The following is a 14819-nucleotide window of genomic DNA, read 5'->3' on the forward strand; positions in this document are numbered from 1 at the left end:
TATCAGCACATTGAAGAGCAAGAGATAATAACAGGTGCTAGCGAGACAGCCCATTGGGTAGCAGTGAGCGCTGCTCTTGCAGAGGCCCCAAGTTCATTTCATACATCCTCACCAGGCCACTTAGAACCACTGTATCTCCAGGTCCAGGGGGTCCTCTACGTGCACCTCTGAGGTAGGGCAATAATGTAAGCACACTCCCAATTATTAAACAAAATTGGCCAAAGCAACCTGTCAGAGAATCAAAAGCACAGTAACTAATGACACGCACTCCTAGCCAATCACAAAACGCCAGCAGCAGCCGCCAGTTTCAAAAGCACCAACCAAAAATGTTCCTGCTTCCTGTGGCAGCTTAATTTCCCTAACCCCATAAAACTCCCGACCCTTCTACAATAAAGAACTTTTACATTGGAATCTCTTGGAGTCTGTGTCGCTGTCGCTACATCTTCTCACCCGCTCCCCTCCCCACTCTTCCTGGGAAATGGAGATCACACAACAGGCAGCAGCAACGAGCCCGCAAGAAACTACTCCTGGCGCCCAGTGTGAAAACGCCTTCTCCTTTAGCTCGCTTTTTGGGTCCTCCTTAACCTCTTTTGGGCATTTTTCTTTTTTGTTTGCTGCCCCCACTGCTGTCCCTGTCCCGTCTCTGCCAGTGTCTTGAGTTCACCCACTTTGGCTGTTTTTGGTGACTTTCTGATCCCTATTGTCATTTTCTAAGCCCTTAGTGAGTTGGGACTTTCTTTCCTCTCTTCCATTTTCTTTTCTTTCCCATTTGTCTTCCTGGTTAGGAACTCTCCATTGTGACTTGGTTCATCCTGGTACCTTCACATAAGGGCTGACCACCCAGGAGGTAGAACCCATAAAGGACCGTCCAATTGATCCTTTGTGCCAGGAGACATTGTGTGAGCATAAGGCCGTGGCCTAACAAACTGCAGAAGTCCCTCACTATAAGCAGCACACTGGGTCCGGGAACATTGCTTTCCCTTCTGTCCTTATCCTCACAGGGACTCCCTCAGAGCCTGAGGACAACTGATGACTTTTGCCAGAGGTCATTCTCCGGGGTTGTCTGAAGGCTCTCTGGCTTTATGGGGAGTCCCGACCGCTCTTCGGCATATAAACTGTTGAACTTCCTCTTTTAGTCTCTCTTGTCAACTAATCTGGTTGTGTGAGCACCTATTAAAGGCCTTAGGCTGCTTTCTTCTCTGCTGCACCTCCTCACAGGCTCCTCCTGGGGCCCATCATGAATGGTGTCCCTTCCCTGGAGGATGGGACCTTCCCTTCTCTGCCAGCACTGCCACCACCCCCTCCCCATAGTTGGCAAAAGTTCTGTGAGTCTTATGTGAGGGCCTCTGTCCTGGTTCTTGCCTGCCATTTTCGCCTCTACCTGGTCTGTGCCCATAATATGCAGAGCCTGGAACAGAAGTTGCCTTTTCTGGCTGTTTTGATGAGCTATTCCTGCAGCACTTCAAAACTGAGGTGGCCCAGGCCTCCGGCTCACTCTCCCTACCTATCTTGGCCCCATTGAACCCTGGTGTGGAGACTGAACCACCACATGACTTGTCCCTTGACAACTGCAGTGTGGGTGGGCCCCTGGCGGTGTTGGGCTCATCTCTATCTTCTGAGGACCTAGCTGGCCCCCTTCCTTCCTCAGTCTCTTCCTCCTCTATAATGTCCTCAAAGATGAAGAAACACTTTTCCCTCCGTTCAGTGGGTTGCTCAGTCAGAAGTTCTGTATGTGGCAGCTTGTAGTGGCGAGGGGCCATTGACTCTTCCTCCCCAACTGGGCCTCTGGAGGCCACATCAGGTCCTTCAGTCCTAGGTGGTGCTGGGACACTTGGTAGGAGACAGGCTTGTGATGGCACATCCCCTGGGGAGACATGGACTCACCACTTTGAGAGGCTGAGACTGAGTCATGGAGGGGAACCTTGAAAGACGGAGCAAAAATGGTACAGAGAGAAGAGCTGCTCAGTTTTATGGGGGCTGAAGAAGCTGTCCCTGACCCAGAAGGAGTGGGTTGTGAAGGAGGGGTGGCTGGGCTGACCTCAGGGGGAGGAGGGCAGCCTCAGTGGCAGAAGTGTCACCTACTCCTCCAAAGTGGAGGAGAAGGAGGAGGAAGAGGCAGTTGCTTTGAGTTTTTTGTACTACCCAAGGCATCCCAGTCCCAACTCAGCATCCCCTGTTCTACTCTCACTGATGTCTGCACAGCCACGGCCCTAGAGATGCCGACAGGGAGAACACGTTTGTGGTTCAGGTAGAAGGCCCTTCAGAGTACATTCTGGAGACAACTGATGCACTTCATGTGATCTGGGTGTCTGACATCCAGGAGTTCCTAAGCCCAGGACTCTTCCCTGCTATCAGCCCCTATCCCATGACCCTTACCCTGTTCCCTGGGACCTCCTTCTACACAAAGGATAATGCAGACAGCCTGGAGCTGCCCTGCCCAGTCAGGATCTGGGACCACTTGGCTCCTGCGGCTTATGGGAGCCTTTCTGACCAGCCATCAGCATCCTTCTCCCCTAGTTCTGCCTCCATTGCTACCTCCTTGACTCAATGGCTTCCTCTGAAATTGCCTCCTCATTTTCCCATTGAGGAGGGGCCCTTACAGGGACAATTTATCCCCTCTGAATCCCTACCCTCCCCTGGATACTCCAGAAGCAGCCACAGGGTCATTCCTGTTCCAAGGGGATTCAGAGGGTGCTGAGGGAGATCAGCCCCTCTCAGGATATCCTTGGTTCCATGGCATACTCTCTCAATTTAAGGTTGCCTAGTTAGTGCTGGAAGGAGGCACTGGCTCCCATGGTGTCTTCCTGGTACATCACAGTGAGACATGTAGTGAATATGTCCTCACTTTCTACTTCCAGGACAAGGCCAAACACCTGCATTTGTCACTGAATGAGTAGGGTCTATGCGAGGTCCAACATCTGTGGTTCCAGTCCATTTTTGATATGCTTGAGCACTTCTGGATGCTCTGGAGTCTGGAGGCTCCAGTGATATTGTCCTTGTTGGCTATGTGCCCTCCCAGTGGCAGCAGGGCTGGGAGCCATGTGGGCATGTGCAAGGGCTATCAATGCTACCCTGATTCTCCCTATTTTGAGCAAATACTCAGACAATGGGCCATGCAGCTTCAAACCCATTATGATTGGTACTCCATGTTCAAGGCAGTCCTTGACCCCTCAGTTTTTCTCCAATGGCACTCTGCTTAGAATAATGCAGCAGAGACCCAAGCCCATAAAAATTTGCAATTTGGACTTAATATTACCCTCAACATGATTACTGGCCAAGGACAATACCCTGATCCTGTCTCAAAATCCATGATTGGCCTACAGGCCTATTTCCAACAAGTGTCTGACCTAACCTTTAAGGCCCTCTGATGTGGAATTCCCCCCTATATTCTGTGAATACCATTAGTTAATAAAGAAACTGTCTTGGCCTGTGATTGGGAAAAAGAGTAGAGCTAGGTGGGGAAAACTAAACTGAATACTGGGAGAAGGAAGGCAGAGTTTAGAGATGCCGTGTAGCCACCAGAGGGGAAAGATGCGAGTTGTCAGCTGGAGCCTTGCTGGTAGGCCATGAGCCTCATGGTAAAATATAAACTAATAGAAATGGATTAATTTAAGATATGAGTTAGCCAGAAATACACTTAAGCTATTGACCAAACAGTATTGCAAATAATATAGTTTCTGTGTAGTTATTTCGGGTCTGAGCAGCTGGGAACAAATAAGCAGCTTCTCCTACAACAGCCCTCGAACTTTGTATGCCCCCAGGACAGTGTAGGCTATTTCTGCAATCTTGTCCAGCAGGCTGTGGAACCATTTTCTGAATTTTCAACCTGTGTCACCAATGCTGTTGAAAAGCACATCCCCTGTTCTCTGTATACAGAAAAAAATGAAGCATATGACAGAATTAGCAAGTAGTTCTTCCTCATCGGGACTGTTAGTCCTCAAATAATGACACATGGATTTATTAATTAATTATGAAAGCTAGGCCTATAGCTTGTTCCTAACTAGCTCTTATTACTTAGATTAACCCATTTCTGTTAATCTACATTCTATCACATGGCATTACCTTTCTTCAATCTTGTACCTCCTGTTTCCTCTCCATGTCTCCTGGTATTCCTTGCACCTAGATTCCTCCTCTTCTTCCTTTTTCTCCCCAGAAATCCAATTTATTCCTCCTACCTACTTATTGGCCATTCAGCTTTTTATTAAACCAAGCATGGTGATATATCTTCACACAGTGTACAAATGTTCCACAAGAACAGAATCCATTGATTGCAGTTCAGGACATGATTTTAGTCTGTGGGTGTGGTTGCCCAATTAGTCTGAGTCCTGTCAATATTTGTGTGGTCTGTTTGTGAAACAAGTAGATATCAGCTAAGGCATTCTGAAACAGCTCTCAATTCTTTTATGCAAACAATGTCAAAGATACTCTCAGTTACCAGGAACTTGAGCACAGTATGCTTTAGAATTCTTGGAACTTCTTGTTTTGAGTATTAAAAAAAAATTAAAGTTCCCTTAAGTAAAGTTTTAAAAAAGAAAGAACAAAAGAAAAAGAAAAGTGTGTCCCATCTGGCCCTACCAAGGATATCCTTATTAAACAACTAACCTGGGAGGGGCTCAGCACCATCACCCATAATGCCATGGTACCTGGTAGAAATGAGAATAGTCATAAGTGGGCCTTGGTCACCCATGATATTGACACACAGAACAGGCCCATTTCCACCCTTATGGCTTCCATCAATGCCGTGGCCAATGCCAAACTTGTCAAGGATGATAATTCTGCCCCACCAGACCATACTTCCTGGGGATGTGAACAGTCTGGTCACTTAGGTAGGGGTTGTCCTAGGTCTCACCCAAAGACCTAATTCCTTAAATGCCAAAAAAGGCTATCATTGGGCACAAGACTGTAGAGGCTCCCAGTGGGTTCTGATATAAATAATAGACTGGACAATGGCTTCACACGTTTGGTACATGAAGGTAGGCGGTGTGCCTTGGTTTGCAATCATTAAGGTGAACTCGTTCTCATCCATTAGGCAGATTTCTTTGATTTCAGAAGCATAGCAGATGTCATTTAAAAAGATGGATTGCCCCAATACTTTAGTTCTCTCTGCTGATGTTACTTGAACAGCAGTAGAACCAACCTTAATAGAGATTTTGGTGTCTTTGTGACCTAGCTTGAGAGCATTGTAGAACACGTTTAGGTCCTCTTCCAGGACCAAGGTGACAGCAGGAAGTTTCTGTTGCTCAGTCAGTTTTCCAGGACAGACTATGAAAAGAAGCTGTTTGCTGCCCTTCAGGCCAGTCAGCAACTACTCGTGGTACTTGGTGTACTCCCTGACCCAGGATTACAGTTATAGATACAGACTGCTGAGACATTGTTGTAAGCAAAGCCAGGAAAAACAGCAAACCACTTAGAGAGGAAGTCTGTTTTAAAGTGATTGCTAGGTCCAGTATGAGCACACTGGATAATCATTTCCCTCAGGACAGACAACTTCTTTCTGCCCTCTCCTTTTAAAATTAAAGATAAAAATCATGCCATACCATCAAGAAATGCTATCCCCTAGGCTACTATTGCCTTTACAGATGTCAATAAAACTAATTTGGGGTTAATAATAATGGGAGTTAACCATTAGAAAAAGGCCTATACCCAAACAAATCCTGGATCAGTACAATGAGGGGAGTTATTGGTGGTCCTTAAGGTATTGGAAATGACTTAATCAGAACCCATAAATATTTTCTCAGATAGCATACAAGCATGCAAAATACTAATTATTTTTTGCAAAATTAAAGTCCCAAAGGATTCCATCTCCAAATCCATGCAAACTATTCAAGACCTATTACAGTCCAGAGGACACCTCTAGCACATATCTCTTATCAGATTGCATATGGGCTGCCAAGAATGCTAGCAACAGGCAACCACAGAGTAGACCACCTAATTATGACTATGACAGTGTCCTCGCCTTTGCTGGAACAGGATTGGCTCCTCCATCAGCAATTTCATTTGTCCCCTCAAAATTTGCACAAGCTTTTACCTGGTTTACCCCTGCCCAGCTGTAAATTTAATTAAAACTTAGACAACTTGGCTAGACACTAGTCGGGTCATTGGATTTGTCTACCACATTCTTTGGCCAAGTATGGGATCACATACAATGCCTGCTAGATTTCTCTACACTTGTTGCATGGTGCCTTATGGGAGGGGTGGTGGTGGCTCTAATATTTCTGCTTAAGTGTCTCCTACAACTAAGATAACAACAACAACAAGGAGAATCCAGGTAGGAGCCTTGCTCACCACTTTAACTCTGAGAAGGAGCGTGCAACACACAAACCCTTTTTTATCTTAGCAAAAGCTAAATCTACCAGGTAATGCAATGTGCAGTAAATATCTCTGTATTTGGTTGCAGGAATATTCCATGGTCTCCTGCTTGTACACACCTAGTAGACCTGATTTTGCTGCATGCCCAGGTGGGGAGTGCTGAGCCATGGGCATGGTCTCAGCTACTTTGCTCCTGACGCAGAGTGGGCACACAAGCACCTTGGTCCACAAATGCCATTTAAGTGTTCAGCTTTCTGAAAGAACAAGAGTTCACACAAGCCGCCTCCATTTGAAACCCACACAGGGCTTTTTATTTCTCCTACCACTGAATCAGGAAGACCTTTTTTAAAGGAGCCGCAAGCATGTCACCTGCATTTTAGTATCTAGAATTCCTTTCCAAGCCCTCTCAGGTTTTAAGTAGATTTTAGTTGTTCCCACATTGGGCACCAATTTGTTGTGAGGAGCTGCTTGTTGGTTCCTGGCTGCTCAGCCCCAAAATAATCACACAGAAACCATATTATTTAAATCACTGCTTGGCCCATTAGGTCTAGCTTCTTGTTGGTTATCTCATATATCTTAATTTAATCCATCTCCATTAATCTGTGCATTACCACAGGGTTGTGGCTTACCAGCAAAGTTTCAGCACATCTGTCTCTGGAAGCAGATCCATGGCTTCTCTCTGACTCCACACTTCTTTCTCCCAGCATTCAGTTTAGTTTTTTTTTTTTGCATAACTAAGTTCTGCCCTGCTATAGGTCCAAAGCAGTTACTTTCTTCATTAATGGTAATCACAGCATACAGAGGGGAATCAGACATCATGAGACCATTGGGAAACATGGGTATTTACGTTAAGAATCTTAACAGTAGTAAAATTACAATTACATAGTAGCAATGATAATAATTTTATGGTTGGGGTTACCACACATAAGGGACTGTATTAAAGCATCACAGCATTAGGAAGGTTGAGAAACTACATGACATAGCCACTAACCAATCAGAACATATAGCAGCTGCCAACAGCCCATTCAGATATGCCAGTATGTATCAGTTATCCCTAAAAATGTGGTGAGATTACCCCACGGGAGGGATTATTTGGGGGAAAGTGTCGAGACAATATTGGGAACCATTTACATTTTAGGTGGCATGCCTGTTTACAGGCTTTTAGAAGAACGAACACAGTGGGGTTGGGGATGAAAAGATTCAGGAGGAGGGATCAAAGGCCCTTCGTGCAGGTGGGCATTAGCAGATGGGGTGAAGGAACCTGAGACTGCTGCCCTTGGTCTAGATTTGGTGGGAACGGAGGATGAGGAAGTAGCCCCAGGTTGTAGGAAGTGGTTGGTGCTTGTGTATGAGATACTTGTGGAATATCCCAGCAAGTACCTGCCCAGGTGTGTGCTGTGAGACTTAAAAAGAGGAGTCTGGGCTCAAGTTTGGCTTTGGCATGACAGGCCTATAGCTGTGAGCATGCATCGTGGCCACCTGCAGAAGTCTGTAATATAAAGAAAGAAGCCATCTGAAGCTTGATGCTTGGGCAGTTCAGGTTATGGTTGTGGATAGAGGAGCCAGTGAATATAATGAGACAGAGGCAGGGAGGGGCAGTAGGTGAGCTCTGGAGTAGAGGAAGCCAAGGGAAGAAAATCACCTACCTGTACATTTCGATTGTGTTGGACCCTGGTCTCTTCTCTGCTATATCAGGCCTAGGTGTATCTGGAGTGACAGGTAGGTCAGCTTTCCCTGAGTCTGTCACTTTTCTAAACTATAAGGAGATGCCTGTCTCTTTCATAGAAAAGTGACTTTGGTTATCAACTGGAAGTTTTCATTTCAGACTCACTTAGGAGGGAAATTCTAAACTGCCGTGACCATCTTTGGCCCAAGCTTTTGGAAACAGCTGTTGTGTGCTGCTTCCGGCCTGAATCTTAACATCACTCTGGGTCCACAGGAATCTTCAGTTGTTCACAGGCAGAGCACACTGGTTGTGAACCACACTGTGGCCTTTGGAAGAAGGTGGGCAGCGGTGGCAGGGCAAGGTGGTTCAGCCTCTGCCCTAGGCCAGTGCTACCATGTGACTTAAAAGTGGGGCAGAGAGCTCTCAGGAAAGGAGTTTTCGGCTCTAGCTCTGTCCTCATCTTCTCCTTAGCCTGCGTAGCCAGAGGTGCGCGCTGCCTGTGGGAACAGCTCTCGTACAGTGCGGACATTTGCAGAATGGCCATGCAAATCCTTCGGACATGCACATGTCCCGCTTGGCGGAGCATAGGAAAGTGCTCCCTGGTCCAGCTCACCAGCCCTGCCTTTCCGCCAAGCCCCGCTCCGAAACGGATTCTGTTAGTTCTGCCTGTTTAACTTGAAGCCTGTCCAGAATGTCATGATCGTCCTGGAAACAGATAGTCTTGTTCTTAACTCCATCATTTTGACCTCAAGAGTTTCATTCCAGAGGGTTGCGTTAGCACGCTCTGAAGTTCTCTAGTGGAGCCTGATTGAAAAGAGGTCTGAGTTGGAGAGCTGAGTCCTCAGTGCCACAACCCAGGTTCAAACTCCAGCTCTGCCACTGGCTTCATCGTATGATGCCTTTTCCCGCCAATAAAATCATTTCATTTAAATAAGTATTTTCAAAAAATTGTGCTAAAATGTGCTAAAATTCCTGCCTTATAATTCAGACCTCCCCTAGAGTGCCCAGCGTATATTAGTCATTCAATAAGCTTTCACTATTACTGTTACAAAATTAGCCACGGCCTAGATAGGTCCCTGAGTACTTTTTTGAAGACTGGCTGCTTTCCCTCTCCATATGCGCTCCCTGCCCACAGGCTGCTTCTGAAATAGGAGGTGCTGCTGATACTGAGTGTGTGGCTGAGGCCCTGAACCATCCAGTCCTATTTAGATCATAGCCACGGCTCCACACGAGGTGCCCAAGGGAGCTGTTCTTCGGGTTCCATAATGGGGGACACAGCGTTGCTGAATTTTTCCCAGGTCTGGGCTCAGTACTCACATGCAAGGGTTCTGATGAGCTGGACTCTGCCGTGTCTCAGTTTAGTTTGACTAAGCAAGCCCCTCAGCCACTTCTCTGGGGCTAAAGAACCAGGGAGCAGCAGAAACACGAGATGATAAACGGCTTCCGGTGCCTCATATTCAGCTGCCTCAACAAAGGGAAGTCTGCCTTGGCTTTGCGCCTCGCTGCGGCCCCAGGTAGTTTAGATGAAGCTAATTGCTAGATGGCTCTGTACAAACTTCCGAACCTCGGGATGCATAGCTAGCTGTTCAGCCAGCAGAGGGTGCATCAGGCAGGGCCATGACAGGCCCTGCTCCCTTGGTATCTTTATTCCCACTGCTCCTCTGGTGCCAATAAAGGGAAGCCGTGTTCTGAAAGTAGGAAGTACTGTATTTTCTCCTCTGTCCTCTGGAGATTTTTGGCCTCATTTCCTCAAGAATGGCAGGGCAACCAGATAGTGATAAAGAGACGGAAGGAAACAAGGTTAAGCTGCAACTGAATGTTCTTACCCACCTCAGCCTCCTAGGTCGCCTTGCTCAGGCTGTGCACAAAGAGGACAGTGAGATTTCAAAGCATTGTAGCTGCTCTGGGTATCCATTGGGGGCAGACTTTAATAACTGAGAGGAGATACTTGACTTCACAGTAGATTTTCATCAGCTTCACGGGGTTAAGACCTAAGTGTCTTAGTCCCTGGAGAACGGGAGGAGAAAAAGCCTGTGGCATTCAGATTCAGTAGAGAACCTCAGAGCTGGTACCCTGCTTCCCCAGAAAGCTGGAAGGTGAGGGATAGAGAGCAGTGAAGTCCAGCTGCAAAAGAGGGAGACGCCTTAGTTTGGATCCAGACAATTCTCCCAAAACAATGTGTTGGAGGCTTTGGTTCCAGCTTGGTGTTAATAGGTGATTATATAGGTGTGCCCTTCAAGGAGACAGCGGAAGCCCAGAGCCTTCTGTCTCTCCCTTCACTTCCTAGCCATCTTGAGGAAAACAGTGTAATGTCCTCCGCTGTGACGTATCACCCCCTGGCACCCAGAGTAGTATGGCTAGTTGATCACACAGTGTAGAGCCTCTGAAACTAAGCCAAAACAAACCTTCCTGTCCATAAGTCGATCGTTTTGGGTGTTTGTGGCAATAAAGAAAAGGATAGGCAGCGGTGGTGCGTGCCTTCAATCCAAGCACTAAGGACGCAGAGGCAAGTGAATCTCTATGACTTCGAGGCCAGCTAGGTCTACCATAGTTAGTTCCAGAACAGCCAGATCTACACAAAGAAACCCTGTCTCAAAAACAAAACAAAAAAAACAGGTGACTAACACAGAGTTGTTCCTATGTAGAATTGATTTGATCCCTCAGGGAAGCAACTGGATAGCCTGTTTCTGGTGCAGTTTCTCCAGAGAAGGGAAGGAAAAGCAGAGGGGGTAAGAGCAGCAACCTTTTTGGTCTCTCCAGCCAGTGCCAGCTAGGTCCCTGCCCTGCACAGGCCACAGTTCCGAATTCCCCAGCACAGGATAAAGGACCACGAGAGGCCCTGTCCATAGACGAAACAAAAGGTCGGGGTCAGCGGTGGAAACACGAAAGGAGATGCTGTCTGCGGGGGCAACAAGCTGTGGCAGTTTCCAGGGCTATTTTAGGAGGTGTGTTAAGGAGAAATCTGAGGCGGGAGGATCATGAGTTTGAGGCCAGCCTGGGCTACACATTTTTTTAAGTGATAAGGAGAAATAAACTCCAGGAAATATTGTTTTCTTCTAAACGTTTGATGATAGCATCCTTACTGACAGCCTGGAATTCTCAGTTAGCAACAGCAGCATTCATGCAACACCGCCACCCCGTGGCATGCCGCACCTTTGCGAAACACAGGGGTTGTGAGACAGGTTTATTTAAAGGCAGTTAAAGGGTCTGGTCTTATCAATGGTTACCACAGTGGTGATTTCGCTTATCTAGTTTAAGACCTCCCGGTCTTCAGGTTCTCTGTTTCCATAGCCTAAGTCTTGTGGCTGTTGATACTGAACAGTCTGGTCAAAACTCTTGATGGGAATGGTGCTCCTGAATGAAGAACCCAGCTTCATGGCTCACCCAGTGCTGGAACCTGGCAACTTACTTTCATTAAGGTTCGTGGCTTCCTTCTCCACAAAACGGATGAAAGTTTCATTTTCAGCCTCCTTGCGTGAATACAACTAGAGTGTGTGGAGCATGCGCAGCACAGAGCCCAGCAGGCCGCTCAGCTCCCACCGGTTCGTGGGCTCCCATTACGTCCCCTCTCCCACACTGGCTACAAGTTGCCCACATGCTCAGCCAGTGCACGTAGATGTCTAGTTGGTGCATCCTTTCTGCTCCACCGGTACTCTGCCTTCACATGCCCCAGACGGTTTCACTTTCCTGTGTGGGGTCACAGATGTGGAGTCCTCTGGTCAGGTCTGTTGCCCAGGGGTGAGCCAGGGACCAGGAAGTATGTCAAGCCGGTGTTTGTAAAGGCCTTAGATAGCCATGTGCTTTGTTTGCCAAGATTTTTCCAGGGAGCCCTTCAGTGTGTGTACCTTGAAGAACTTGTAAAATAAAGCCAAACAGAACTTTCCTAAACCTGAACCCACAATCAGTGGGGGATTGAACCAAATGAGGTCCATCCCCAAGAGTTACAACCGGAACTAGGAAGTAACCTCAGCTGCAGAGAGAAATCCGGTCCTTCCTGTTAATGCTGTACTGACTCACACCATCTTTGTTCAGATCCCTAACACATGTCAGTGTGCAGTGTGTGCTCCAATGACTTGAATATTATTTGTCTCCTTATACCCTACAGGAGGTTCAGGGTCCCTAAATCCATGCTGAGTCCCCTGTTCACCCAACACCTTCGTGTATGAGGCAGCTGGTAGCATTTCCCAGTGCCGAGGGTTCATCAAACTGGGCTTCTCGTTGGAAACATTTCTAGTTTTGACGTCACGATGGAAAGAGACATTGTTTGTGAAGCATCAGGCGGAGAGCAACAGCAAGTCCAGTGACAGCCTCGCTTGACAAGACTTTGGGTCTTGACCCAGCTTTGTGAGCTGAGATCTTCTCCAGCAGCTTTGCTTCCCACCGATTGGCTCTTCGGGAGCAGCTTGCACAAGAATCATCACCACGCCATGTGCTAGTTGGAGGGCCCCCACATTGTTGTGGTGTCCTCAGACAGCACGTGCAACAGAGCACAGCACAACAAACAAACGGGTTTGTGCTGGGCACAAACTCAATCTCTCACGCCACGGTTCCAGCTCTATGGAAATGCTAGACGGCCCTACATAGTGACTGCTCACGTCACTGGCTATTTCCTGAACAGTTTCACAGCTTCCCAGAGTAATTAGCTGTTATTGGTAGGCATTAATCCCTGCAGGTAGTTTGTGCTTACAGCAATTTTTTTCAAAAGGAGTGTGGCACCAGAGAAATTTGCTGAGCCATCCCGGGAAAGGATGTTTCTATGAGTGACGTAACCGCTTGTCGGGTCCCATCTCCTGAGTTTGAGAAGGAACTGAGACCAGGAAGGGCCAGGCAACTGCTGGGGTCTTTCCTAAGTGTAGAAGATGATCACAGCATGACCTTTCTCTGCCCCACCAGGCTTGACCTCCACCACCTACCACAAGGCGTGGCAGCAGCTTTTAGTACCGCCAGCATCTCCATGCTCTTCATGGTTGTCACCCACTCCACTTCATCTGCCCCACAGTGTCCTCCGAAACCTGAAGATCAACTTGAAGGGATCACTGCTGTTCCCCGCCAGCCCCAAATCACCCCTCATCCGGGCTTGAATTGCTTTGTGTGGTATCTCTCCTTCGCCTTCCCCAAGACTGGTTCCTGAGATCAGCATGTCTTCCTGATCCTCCTGCAGTGAACCAAGAATCAAGTTTGCCTGACATTGATCAACTCACTAGACAGAGTTGCACTAACTGCTATTCCAGAGGACCAGGAACCCATAGAGCAATTTTTACCACCCCATGTCAGCTCACCATAGTCTGCACCTCTTGTCTCAGAGGATCTGATGCCTTCCTCTGGCCTCCCTGAGCACCAGGTATGCACTTGGAGACCATCTTGAACTACATGGCAAGACACTGTCAAAGACAGAAGGAGTAAGAGGAAGAGGAGAGCACAGAATACCAAAACTGTTAGTGGGTGAGATCCATTTCCCAGTAGCTGTGCCTGTGTGTTCCATTTAGCCACACGACATCACTATGATCTCCACAGTGCTTCTGCTAAAGCTGTCTAGTGCTGTGTGAAAAGCACTACTTGGAACGTTGATCCAGGTCCTTGGTGACTCCTTGCACCGCCATAGACACCCTAGAGGCAGCTCTAGTCGGCTCATGCCTGAGGCTCTGGCTCTGTTTGCACCGTTCAATCGCTCAGCCCTAGACAGCCAGGCACATTCTGTGATTTGACTTTCCCTCTTACTTACATTAAAACTGTATCAATCCAGACTAAAGGAGCATAACAAACTAACAGGACCCCTGACTCTCAGTTGAATGTTTTTACTATAAAATGAGTTTGGGGTACAGTTTGGATGGTGTCTAAAGATGGTGGTGTAAATTTTCTGACTTAGTGATTGTACTGTGGGAATGTAGGTGAATGCCTGGGCTGTACTGAGAACATGCTGCATCTCAGAACTGAGATGTATCCTGCCAGTTTGCGCACAAATAGTGTACAAGAAAACACTTTCCTCTGTTTCTGCCAATATTGGGAGTTCTGTGATCATTTGGGGATGTGTGAAGTATTTTTGAAAAGCAGAAAGCTCTCTCCATCATCGACCTCCCACTGTTTCTTCTCTAGAAAATAAAGAGAGAAGTGAATTTAAATGCCGGGTCTTTGACTCATAGCAGCACAATGAGTTCATTTCCCCTCCCCCAGCCTCCTCACTTCTTACCTGTGAAGCTGGGCTAATAGGAACACCTGTCTGGCTGGGTGTTGTTGTTTGTTTCCTTATGCTTGGAGTTGCAGATGTTTTGTTTGTCATAAATCAGTGAGATCATGCATGTAGCACCCAATGTCTTGTCTGGCTTATGGGCAGCATGCTATAACAGGCATTTAAAGGGAGAAACAGCCAAACTCCTTGAGTCTCACCAGGGCAGTGAAGGCCACTATACTAGTTCTGTCTCACAAGTTGTAAGGATACTTGTGGTCTCCATGCTCCTGGACCTTGCCTCTGTGTGGGGATCACATGCTGGCCTAGCTCAGATTTCTGCACTTGGGCCATGCAGCCTCCCCACACACAATTTAGGATGCTCTCACAGTGTGCTTAGAAAAAATGCAGAAAACAGCATTTCTCAGAAAACACGAGGCATTTCTGTTCCTGGTCTGCTGGGCACAGAGGAAAGGATTTACTTGGGCTCGGTCAAAAGGCTGTGCTCTGGGAACAAATACATTTCCGAGGATGTGAGCAAAGCTCTCCTGACTAGAAGAGAAGGACACTTAAGCGTGTCCGTGCTGCTTTCTCACAGGCTGTGATTTGTGTCTGTGCCCCATACATATAGAGGAGGTAAGTGATCACATTGCAGGGAGCAGCTGTGGACCATTAATAGGG

The 14819-nt window shown here is 47.3% G+C and overlaps 1 pseudogene; it reads left to right on the forward strand.

Annotated features, from left to right (window-relative positions):
- Positions 1–1237: 1237 nt before the first annotated feature.
- LOC142855367 (SH2B adapter protein 1-like) lies at positions 1238–13056 on the forward strand (annotated as a pseudogene).
- Positions 13057–14819: the final 1763 nt, after the last annotated feature.

This window comes from Microtus pennsylvanicus, chromosome 8 (assembly GCF_037038515.1).
Source record: "Microtus pennsylvanicus isolate mMicPen1 chromosome 8, mMicPen1.hap1, whole genome shotgun sequence".
NCBI classification, from domain to species: domain Eukaryota; kingdom Metazoa; phylum Chordata; class Mammalia; order Rodentia; family Cricetidae; genus Microtus; species Microtus pennsylvanicus.